Source organism: Monodon monoceros, unplaced genomic scaffold (genome assembly GCF_005190385.1).
Source record: "Monodon monoceros isolate NGI ecotype Baffin Bay Population unplaced genomic scaffold, NGI_Narwhal_1 Super_Scaffold_4, whole genome shotgun sequence".
NCBI classification, from domain to species: Eukaryota; Metazoa; Chordata; class Mammalia; order Artiodactyla; family Monodontidae; genus Monodon; species Monodon monoceros.
In genome coordinates, this window is record NW_021703781.1 from 39,491,035 (window position 1) to 39,503,222 (window position 12,188).

Here is a 12,188-nt window from a genome sequence, read left to right on the forward strand (position 1 = left end):
CAGCACTGTCTATCTGTTCCTAATTTTCAGTGAAATGTAGTTTGAAAGTATGGTGGGGAGGAAGAAAGGAGGTTATTTCTCCCCTTTTCTCCAATTACTCCTGCAGATTACTCACCCCCCAGTACTGGCCTCCTCAGTCAGAGGTCCCCCAGCTTGACTTTCATTTCCTTCCCCCCTTCTTTCTGCAAGACGCAGCTCTGCTGCTTTAACTTAGAACTTGGGTTCATCTTTGTGATAAAAAAATCTGTAAATCTGAAGTCTGTTTTTCTTTTTACGTGCTAACTGATCTTTGGGTCTTTAGAAACCCACAGATGTATGATTGCCAAGATGTACAGAATATAAAAGGCCAATCATAAATGTGGGAAGACATAGAGAGAGAAGCTTTATTTCCTCATTTTTATATTTTTGTACATAAAATGTACAAAGCACTCAGTTTTATATTTTTGTACATAAAATGTACAATACACTGTGGGTGTTTAGTTCAGAGATGACTTGGTTGGGGAAAAACTGTGAGACTTTCTTCTGTTCCACAGAGGGGAAGAGAGAAGAGGGAGGAGAGAAACACTGTCCAGAAACAAGAATTTTCACAGAAGAATAATGATAAGGGCGGAAAAGGCCGCATCTCCTGATGCTCCTTGCTTAACACCCTTGGGAGAACCTGTCTCTAACATTCAGCCACTACCTATCGACTAGTCTCAAGGAACATCTCTCCTAGAACAACATACATGGTTTGGAGTAAGGGAAAATATCAGAAGCTAGAAGGGGCTGCAGTTGCTGACCTTGCCATAGTAATAAGACAATTGAAAGGATGTTCCAGTAAGAATCTCGTTAATAGGCCAGGTTCTACAGAGCAACGTTTTGCAGTCAATAATTTACCTCCAGGAAATTAATTAACAGCTGTCCTGATATTTAGATGTTTCATAAAATACTCAGGAGAATTTCAGGAAGTCACAATTAAGGAAAATGTGTTTTTCTTCAAGGGTATATTCTATCCTTGTTACCAAAGGCCTAAATTCAATATTTAACACCCTACTTTCAGAGTTGATTTGTATTAAAAAAGGAAATGTAGAAAGCTCTATTTCTCAAAAAAACAAATTTGATTGTACACAACTACTGCTCTCTGCACGCACTTAGGACAACATATACATTGTCTTGTCATTCAGGCAGATTTATGAGATCCACTTCTCCTTTATTCATACAAAAAGACTGGCTAAGAGAATAGGTTTGAAATCCAATAAATCTGAGTCAAATCCTTAGTTGGCTACTTGTTAGTTGAGTGATTTCAGGCCATTTACTTAGCTATTTTGGGCCTCATTTGCAGATGGGAATTCCATTTCCATGTATAGATGGGAGTAATGAGAGTACTAATCTCATAGAGTTGTAAGAATTAAATAAAACAGTAAGTTTTAAATAAATGTTAGTTATCATTATTATTAATAGTTTGGGTCAGTACCCATTATTGTTTTGGAGGTAAGATTCAAAATCAGGTAGTCTGGTTTGATAGCTTGGTCTCATAACCACTGCATTATTCTCTATATAAGACATGAGGAACGTTTGGAGAAGGAGAATGGCCAAGATGAAAGAGGAAGATGCTCTTGCTCACTGAAATATCAAAGATCATCTTAGAGACAGAAACATTTAGCTTCGTAAAATTTCTATTAAAACACTAAAAATTTGGAAGCCGCAGGGGGAAAATGGTGGACGGGAAGGCTGGAGAGGAGAAGCCTGAGAAGCTTCTGAAGCTTCTGAAGAGTGGAGCCGCCGGAGGACCTGAAGAAGGAACAGAAAAACCCGTGAAAACTAAGACTGTTTCTTCCAGTAATGGAGGGGGAAATTCCAGTCGCAGCGCTGAGAAGCGATCAGCTGAAGAAGCTGCAGACCTCCCAACAAAGCCTCCAAAGATCTCCAAGTTTGGATTTGCCACAGGTAGTCAGACAACAAAGAAAGCCTCAGCCATATCCATCAAACTTGTCTCAAGTAAGCCTAAAGAAACCGTTCCAACTCTTGCTCCAAAAACCCTTTCAGCAGTAGCAGCTTTTAAGGAAGATGAGGATAGTGAACCAGAGTAAATGCCTCCAGAAGCAAAGATGAGGATGAAGACTACTGGAAGGAATACACCAACATCAGCAGGACCAAATTCCTTCAATAAAGGAAAACATGGGTTTTCTGATAACCAGAAGCTATGGAAGTGAAATATAAAATCTCATCTTGGAAATGTTCATGACCAAGACAATTAAATGATGTGTTTTGAAACTGGGGTGTGGGGTGGGTGTAAAGTTAAAAGGAACAGCTTCCTCTTTTTTAAAGAATGGTATAAGACTATTTTTGAAGCCACCGTTTTTTCTTTTCTTTTCTTTTTTTTAAAGATTGAGTGGTACACTAATAAATGAGAATTTGAAATTAGAGGTAATTTATGTTTTATATACAGATTTAAAGACATTTATTAATTTTGTAGTTACTCATGTGATTACTTTCCAAAGCTTACAGATAATAAAAAAATCAGAAATGAATGGTACATTTCTAAGAATTGCATATTTTACTACATGCAACTGTTAACACATTAAGAGGGAAGCAAAAAGTTGTCTATTTAAACTGTAGGCAATTACTCTCTAGCTTAACTCCCTTATTAACCTAAACTGTCTGGCTCCCAGGAACAGCTTTATAGAGAAGGGAGTATTGTATTGGGAGAAAAATGTTACTGGACTATTAACTGAGAAAGTAAATTAGATAAAATTAAAATACAGCTTTTTTTTCCCCCTAATGGGCATTTTTTGTTTCAAATCATCATAAGCTAGTTATTGCATTGCTATCAGTGGATACAGATGCTTAGCTCTTTAAACACAACATTTAAAATTTTTATGTAAACTGTTGAGTATTTAAAATAGCCCACTTCACTTGAGAGGGTCTTGGCTACCTTCATTACTCTTCAAAGAACAACCATTTGCTGCCAAAGTAAACCAATATTTTGAAGGTGCTTCTCTTGATTTTTGTTACTAGCTAGTTCCTGTAAGCATTTCCACCAGATCTTGAGGCAAATCATAAGGAAGCTGTTTTTTTTAAAATAACAAACCACCACCAAAAATTTAAATGGACATGATAGTTAAATATTTGGCTGTTCTTATTTTTTAAAGGGTATAAACACACACACACACACACACACACACACACACACACACAAAGGCAACACTGTATGAGGATGGAAAATAAGAAAGATGCACTTTCTGTAACTTTATAAAAGTATTTATGTTACTAACCTGTGAAATCCAATTTGATTTGCACTTATTATAGGAATTCTTATTTAGCACAGTAATATGGTTTAACTGTATACATATTAACCAGTGAACTCTCAAAAGCACATTTTAGATACTGAAAATAAAAGGAAAGAAAATGCATCTTTAAACATATTTTATGGAATCTTTGACCACATATAGTTTGTTAATCTATGTGTTGTAGGATGGTGTTTATTTTGTATTTTTGTCTTGTATATGAATTCTTTTTTAACGTGACAGTTAAACACATCTTTAAAAGCATAGTCACACATAAAAGAAACATATAGTATAATGATTTCCCTGAAAACTCCTACAATGTTAGGTTTGGGGGCAGCTTCAGACTGATTGGTGGTACCTACTCGCTGAACTCTTTTAATAGGTAGTAATTCCAGAGAAGCAGCCTGTATATATTCCTAATACTTTGTTCACTTGCATTTGAGTTTGGAGTAAGCCCCAAGTAAAACAATGGAAATGCATATAGAACTATTAGTTCTTACTTACATGGTTTAATTATATCAAGATACATGAATTTAACTTGCTTTAACATAGGCAAACTTTCCATTTTTGTTTCTTTTAGGGTTTCTGTTGAAAAAACTTCCCTCTTCTACATTTTCTTTTCTTGACTCAAATGAAATATTAACTTAAGGTGAAGATAGGAGAAACGACTGAGATGAATGTCTTTACTAAAATACCAATAAATTTGTCAAATTCTAAATAAAATAAAATAAAACAAACATTAAAAATATGCTTAAAAGTTTACTTGTAAAGAATGTGAGTCAGCCTTCAGATAGACTGGCCGACCCAGTTGAATATATTATAGTTTAAAGAAAAAAATTCAAAAGTTGCTAAAGTCACCAATTAATCTGTTTATAATAGAAAACAGTGACAGCCATATGAGAATCACATTCACAAAGGTCATATCAAATCTGTCTAGACATCAGCAAAGCCAGAATCAGGGCTTGTTTTTGTGGAAGTCCAGGTATATGGGACATAGTTAAGGTTCTGTTACTTTAGAACCAAAAATAGAGCCACCCTGTATTTGTTGTTTTTTTTGACATTGTAATTGCTATTTTTTTTCTTTTTCAGTACGCAGGCCTCTCACTGTTGTGGCCTCTCCCATTGCGGAACACAGGCTCCGTACACGCAGGCTCAGCGGCCAGGGCTCACGGGCCCAGCCGCTCCGCTGCATGTGGGATCTTCCCGGACCGGGGCATGAATCCGTGTCCCCTGCATCGGCAGGTGGACTGTCAACCGCTGCGCCACCAGGGAAGCCCTGTAATTGCTATTTTTTTTTTATTACTCTCTTGCTATTTGTTTTATATCAAGATGAAAATACATTTTTCTTCTATTTCTTTTTAAATTATTAAAAATAAAATAATAAATAAAATAATAAAAATGAAATAATAAATAAATATTTATTTATGTATTACTGGTAGATGTCATACTTTGTGATATTCAAAGCAGGCCAAATTATTAGGTTTTTCTTTTTCTACAGTAGATTCTATAGTGCCTTGGAATTAGAAAGTATGTGAAAGCAAGGCGATTTAGTGTGGTTTTAAATTTAATTTTTAAATTCTCAGCACCCTGTATGTCATATAGCTCTGCAGTAGTTTTGTAATTATTTACACAATTGCTCATTATTTTAAAAAACAACTTATATGGTTTGTAAATATTCAGCATTTCTATTCTGTATTCATGGTATTTGTGCTCATGCCAAATCATCTTATTTTAATATATACATTTAGTTATTTCTGATTTGGTTGTTTATTCCAAGAGCACATTAAAAAGATTATTGATTTGGAGTGATGGACTTCAGTGACTCTCACCTTTCACTTCTCATTGTTTACAGTTGGGACTGTAAATCATCTATAATTTCTTACATTAGTCTGTACTTCACCAGAAGAAGTTGTCTTAGGAAGAAGTCTCTGATTTTGGATTCACCCTGGTAAGCATGGTTTGTTCATAGTTATATGTCAATTCTAAATCAGGGTCAACCACAGCACAAAATTGAAATTGCTGTTTACAGCTAAGAGAGTTGCAATAATTACTGCTGGTTGTCTTTGGTGCCCAAAGCTATAATTATTAAGAGAAAATGATGTGGTTTTATTAGAGGTAACATTTTATAACACTAATATTCTTGTTTCAGGGCAGTAAATAAAATGTCTTTAAGCCTATTTGTGAGTAGAAGCTTCAAACCAAATTAATGACAGACTATACATGGGCTGTCCCAGGGAATTTACTCTTGCCATAGAGGAAGGACCAGAGATAACTTTCTGAAAAAAGAGGTACATTGTATTCTTCTCCTAAAAGGACATTGGAGACTCCTCTGACCTGAAATGATGTCTCTTGTACAAGAGGATCTCAGCTCAGCTTAATAGACCAAGCTACAAGCAAGCAGTTATTACTCCCATCTCAAACTTGCTATTTTAGTTCTCCTCCTACAAAATAACATATCTCAGTCTGTCTCTTTGGTAGTTGGACTAAATGACTTACACACATGAGTGCAACAAAACTAGCACAACTAATGCTCAGCCATTTAGCTTTTTCCTCAAACTCACCCACATAAAAGAGAGAACATTAGGCAGACTGGATTTTCTACTCCTGTTCTCATTTCTCCTCTCAACATAGTGCACAGGCGCTGTGAGAAAAGATGAATGATAAAAAGAAAAATGACGAGAGGACATTGACCTCTATAAATTAAAAAATTATTTCTATCAATGTCTGAAAATACAGAGAGAAGGAGCTCAGAGGGACATATAAACAATTAACAATTGCCCAGAGCCCTGATACTACTCTGTCCTGAAGCTAAGTCAGTATCTGCCTCCACCCAGTCACAGTATTATATCAGAATTACATATGGTGTATTTAAGCCACTGTGAACTTATCTGGACACTGAGAAAGACAAAATGCACTGGACAATTAAGATGATGTTATTCAGGCTATTGCAATGTGGAGAATGCTCATTAATGAGGAACACCTCAAAGAAAAGGAAAGGAAGGTTTATAGAGGCAGGTAAACAAGGGATTCATCCTTGAGGCTTATGGGAGTCATGAGGAATGGAGGGGATGATATTTTCTTGGAACATGCAAGACGGGGTGGCCCTTTGAGGTTGGCTGCTTCACAGAACACAAAAGGTGGAGGCATTTTGGAAGACAAAAGGGTGAGAGGATTTCATAACTATCACTGTTTTCTGGGAGCACAAGGCTCAGGTAAAGTTCAACATTGTCAGGACCATGTATTCTTCAGATTATTTCATTATGAAGAATCTTATAATGGGGATGTTCACCTCTTGGAAAAAAACAGTTTTAAGAAAACAGCTTTATGGAAGTAGAAATTACATACAACAAACTGCACGTATTTAAAGTGTACAATTTGATTAGTTCAACATGTGAAGCCATCACCAGGTTCAGGATAATGAACATATTCATTACTTCTAAGACTTTCTTCATGGCACCCATTTTAAATTCCTCCCTCCTACCCGTATTTACTAGACACTGATTAAATGCCAGATATTTTTCATATACTCATGTTTACTGAGCCTGGAAGGAGTGATATCCACTTATAAATCTTTCCTTATTCTTCACATTCAAGGCTCACATCAGCAGAATGCAGTGTTTAATATCTTCACTCAGGAGTCAGAGCTACATTTGAATACTAGCTCTGCCCTTTATAAGGTAGTGACATTAGGCACATCACTTAACCTGAGTCTTTGTAAAGTGAGGATATATTAGAAGTGGAGTCATAGGGTTCATAAGAGGATTAAGCTATATAGTTAGTACATTTAAAGTGCTAAACTCAGTGTACGATATAAAGAAGTAGTAGGTAGCTATTTGTATAAGTATTACACTTCTTCTCTCCTGGTTAATATGCTACCCAAAGCCATACCTCTGAGTAAGTAGAGCAATAGTGCATGGCAAAATTTCACTAATTCAGATTAATGGGAATGTTTAAACTGAATTAATAAAAAAAAGAACAATGTATGGATTACTTTAAAAGAAGTATACATTTGTAACTTTTGAATTCAGGCATTATCTGGAGCTCTGCTAACAACATATTGAATAGAGTCTTTGTTCTAAAAGTATAAAAGAATAGTCATTAATTAGCATATCAAAGCACCAATTAAATGGTAATACTTATTCCTTACTGGGGACTCTGAATAGAGCAGCTCCCCAGAAAGAGATAATCCTTCACTTAAATAAATTAGAAACAGGAGTGGGCAGGATCAAGGTGGTGGAGTAGGAAGACTCTGAGCTCACCTCCTCCCACAGGCAGAACAAAATTACAACTACTTGCAAAGCAACTATCTATGAGAACAACCTGAAGACATAAAAGATTTTCTACAACTAAAGATAAAGAAGGAGCCACAGTGAGATGATAGGAGGGGTGGAGATATGTTCTAGTCATGACTCACACCACCAGATATGTTCTAGTCATGACTGACCCATTAAAGAGAGGGATCACACAACCACAGAGGTTTTCCCCAAAGAGTGAGACATCCAAGCTCCATACCGAGCTCCCAAGCCTGGGGGTCCTGCACCAGGAAGGACCAGAATGTCTGGCTTTGTAACCACTGGGCCTTACCTTCGGAGACAGCCAGAGAGCTATAAGAAATAGGGACTCTGCTTTTTAAGAGTGTGCCCCAAGTCTCACATACTCTGAGTCCTAGCACAGAGGCAGTAGTTTGAAAGGCTCCTGGGTCACTTTCTGATCTCAGAGATAGATTCGCAGAGAGGCAAGTGTCAGCTAGAACTCCCCATGGGGACAGAGACCCTGGTGGTAGCCATTTTTAGGATCTTGTTCTACCACCACAATACTGGCACTGGACAGCACCATCTTGGAATCCTTCCTCTGTCCTATTAGCACCAGGGGCTTATCCTGCCCACTAGTAAGCCTGCAGCAGAAGCACTCTGCTGGGCCACATAGCCAGTCATTTGGGGAGACTGCCTTACCCACCAGCTGGCTCATAACACTTGCACACTGCCAGGCATCATAACCAGTTGCACCAAGAGCCTGCCCTGCCCACCAGTGCACCTGCAGCAATCTCACAAGGCAGGGCCATGCAGCCAGCTGGGGTGGAACCAGCCCCAATTATCAGTGTGCCCACAGTAGTTGGTCTTGTCACAATAATCATGAGGTTAACAATCACAAAAACTAGAAGAAATAATCTGCAGAAAAATACCAAGGAATAAATAAATTTAAAATGTTTTAAGGAATAAAAATGAACAGACAAATATAAAGAAAGAACAAGACACTATAAAAAAGATGATAAAAGAACAAGAAAGAAAAAAAAAAGAAGAGAAAGAAATGAGGAAAAGGGAAATTAAAGTAAATTCTTTTGGAATTCTAGAAATAAAAATAAATCATTGAAATAAAAAAAAAATCCTGAGTAATTTTACATAACCCATACACAAGAACACTCCAAAAACTGGAGAAAAGCCAGGGAAATAAAAATGTTCTCAGATGAACAACTGAGAGGATTCGCTGTCAGGAAACCTGCCCTGCAAGAAATGTTAAAAGAAGTTCTTCAGAAAGAAGTAAAATGATATAAGTCAGAAAATTAGATCTCTATAAAGAAAGGGAGAACATCAGAGAAGGAGTAAATAAAAGTAAAGTATCATCTTTTATATTTTGTAATTGATATAAAAGATAACTGTTTAAAGTAATAACAGTAACAATATATTGGATGATTGTAGCCTATGGATAAGTGAAATAAATGATATCAATGATATAAGAGAAAGGAGAGAGGAATAGGAAATACTCTGTTATAAGGTATGTACACTGCAAGCAAAGTAATATAGTATCATTTAATGTGAGCTGAGATTAGTTATAAATGTATATTGCCAACTTTATGGCAAACACTAAACAAAATTCCAAAGAAGTATAATTGATATGATCACAGAAAAAATCGGAATCATATAAAACGTTCATTTGAAAGCAGAGAAGGCAGAAACAGAGAAAGGAAAAATAATGTGCCATGAATAAAAAAAGTTACAAACAAAGTAGATATTAATTCAATTATACCAATAATCACCTAAAATGTGAATGATCTAAACATCAGTTAAAAGATAGAAATTGTTAGAGCAAAACAAAAAATAAGACCTAACTATGTGTTGTCTACAAGAAACCCAACTTAAATATATAGATATGGTAGCTTAAAAGTACTGAATGGAGAAAAGTATACTATGTTAACAGTACTCAAAAGAAAGAAGGAATAGCTATATTAATTTCAGACAATCAGACTTTACAACAGGAAAATTATCGAAAATGAAGAAGACGCTACATAGTGATAAAAGGGTCAAGACGTAACTGTCCTTAACATGTATACAACTAACAATAGAACATCAAAATGCATGAGGCAGAAACTGTTAGAACTGAAAGAAAAAATAGATAAGTCCACTACTATATTTGGATACTTCAACACTCTTTTATAACTAATACACCAAGCAGTCTGAAAATCAATAAGGTTAGAGTTGACCTGAATAGCACTATCAATCAATTTGATCTAATTGACAGTTATATAATAATCCATTTAACAACAACAGTAATAATATTGCTCTCAAATTTACATGGAACATTGGCAAAGACAGAACACATTTTTGGCCTTAAAATATACAATAACAGATTCAAAACTAGGAATCATTAAGAATATGTTTTAGACTATAATGAAATTAAACTAAAAATCAACAATAAAAAAAGAGCTGGAAAATACCCAAATGTTGGGAGTTCAAACATAACACTTCTAAATAACCCATGTAGCAAGAGAAGTCTCAAGAGATTAAAAAAAGTTTTTAAACTTTAAAAATAAAAATACAATTTATCAAAACTTGTGGGATGCAGTAAAGTCATGTTCAGAGGGAAATTTACAGTTTTAAATGCATTTATTGGAAAAGGTGAAAACATAAAATCAATAATCTAAGACTAACAATCTATTTCCCTTAGAAAACCAGAGAAAGAAGAGCAATTTAAGCATAAAGTTAGCATAAGAAAAAAAAATATAAATTAGAGCAGAAATCAATGAAATTGAAAACAGAAAAACAGAGAAAATCAACCAAACCAATAGCTGCATCTCTGAAAAGATAAGTAAAATTAATTAGCCTCTAATAAGGCTAAACAAAAATTTAAAGAGAGAGAGAAGACACAGATTACATATTTTTTTAAAGTATCATAATGTTCATTGATAGATCCAAGTCTATAAAATCAGGGCAGGAACATAACTTGCAAAATTAAGTAGACAATTTTAATACTATAATAAGAGGGAACAATTCAAATTCTCACCATTTGTATAACTTCCACACACACAAAAAAAACACTTAAGAGCATTTACCATCTTTTAAAACTGATCATTTTTGTGCAAGTAAACTGTTTCTTTTAAAAAGACTTGTGTACTTGCCCAGGCTCAAGGATATTAAAGTCCAGCACATAAAGCCCATTACCAGAGGTCAAGCTACAGGCAATACTATTGAAATTTGAAAAGTGTTTATCATTATTTATCTCATGGGCATTAAAAAGATAATAAAGATATTTCAACTCTATGCACACATATTTTATAAATTAGATGCAAAAGACCGACTCCTTGAAAGACACAGACTTAAAAAACCTCACACAAAGAGGAATTGATGATTTTAATATGCATATATCTATTAAAGAAATTTAACCAATAATTAATAATCTTACAAAACAGAAAGCACCAGGTCCAGAACAAAACAGAAAGCACCAGGTCCAGATGATTTCAATGAGGAGTTTTACCAAACATTTAAGGAAATAATGCTACCAATTCTCCACAATCTCTCAGTGAAATAGGAGCAGAGGGACTATTTCCTAAATAATTCTATGAGGCCAGCATTCCTTAACAGCAAAACGAACCAAAAAACTATTAAAAGAAAGTAAAATTGCAAACCTATATCTCTCATGATCAAAGATACACTAATCCTCAAAAAAATTAGTATTTTGAATCCAACAATGTATAAAAAGAAACATACTTCATAATCAAGTGGTATTTATTCCAGTTATGCAAGGCTTGTTGAACATTAAAAAATAAATCATTGTAATCCACCATATCAAACACATTACAGATGAAAAACATTTAAGAATTTGGATTAAGAAATGCACTTACCAGAGTTGATTTTCATAGTTTGGACATGTTAAAATGCTTTATTATCTTTATATTTGATGTATTTTCCAATAATATAATAAAAATATAATAAAAAATCCAGTTTTTCCAATTACCCTCTTTGGGTAATGGGAACCCCAAATGCCAAGTATCTAATCATCTCCAGGGTGGTAAGAGATGGGAGGCCTTTTAGGTATCAGTATAGTTTTATTAGACAGAAATATTTATTATTCAGTTTTCTGAGATGTTCTTTTTGTTAAGAACAGAACTGAATCAGTTTGCTGTACACCCGAAACTAACACAACATTGGAAATCAACTATATTTCAATAAAAATTTTTAAAAAGAACATATCTCACCCTATTAAACTAACACTGTTTTGTCATATAAGCAATAGCAGCAGGGGAGAGTAAGTTTAAGTTTTGCACAAACAATTTCATGCAGTTGTCATTAATATCAAGGAAGTAAATGTTGGTCTTAATGCTGTCCTGGTTTCTAAATAAAGAGACATCAAACTGTACCTTTGCAGAATAGAAATCTGTGCCTTATTTAGCACTGAGAGAATGACGAGAAATCTTGAAAGCTTCCAGCATGTATTTGCCATTCAAAATGTGCACAGAAATGAGAGTCTCTTGTAACAAGAGAAACATGAAGAGAAAAACTAGAGTTTTCTTTTCTTTTTTCCTTTTACTACATTATAGCAGTTGGAAGTCATTATAATGCTTGTCATTGCATTTGGATAGGGTGTGTCAACTTTTTACAATGAGATTCTATACAAAGGGGCAGGAACTTTTCTTTGGGTGGCATTTCT

At 34.9% G+C, this 12,188-nt stretch overlaps 1 long non-coding RNA gene and 1 pseudogene across 3 annotated transcripts in view; one reads left to right on the forward strand and one right to left on the reverse strand.

Moving 5' to 3' along the window:
* Positions 1-12,188, reverse strand: part of LOC114908706 — a 415,061-nt gene that overhangs the window by 8,631 nt on the left and 394,242 nt on the right. The gene's annotated exons all lie outside the window — the stretch shown is intronic.
* LOC114908704 lies at positions 1,695-2,237 on the forward strand (annotated as a pseudogene).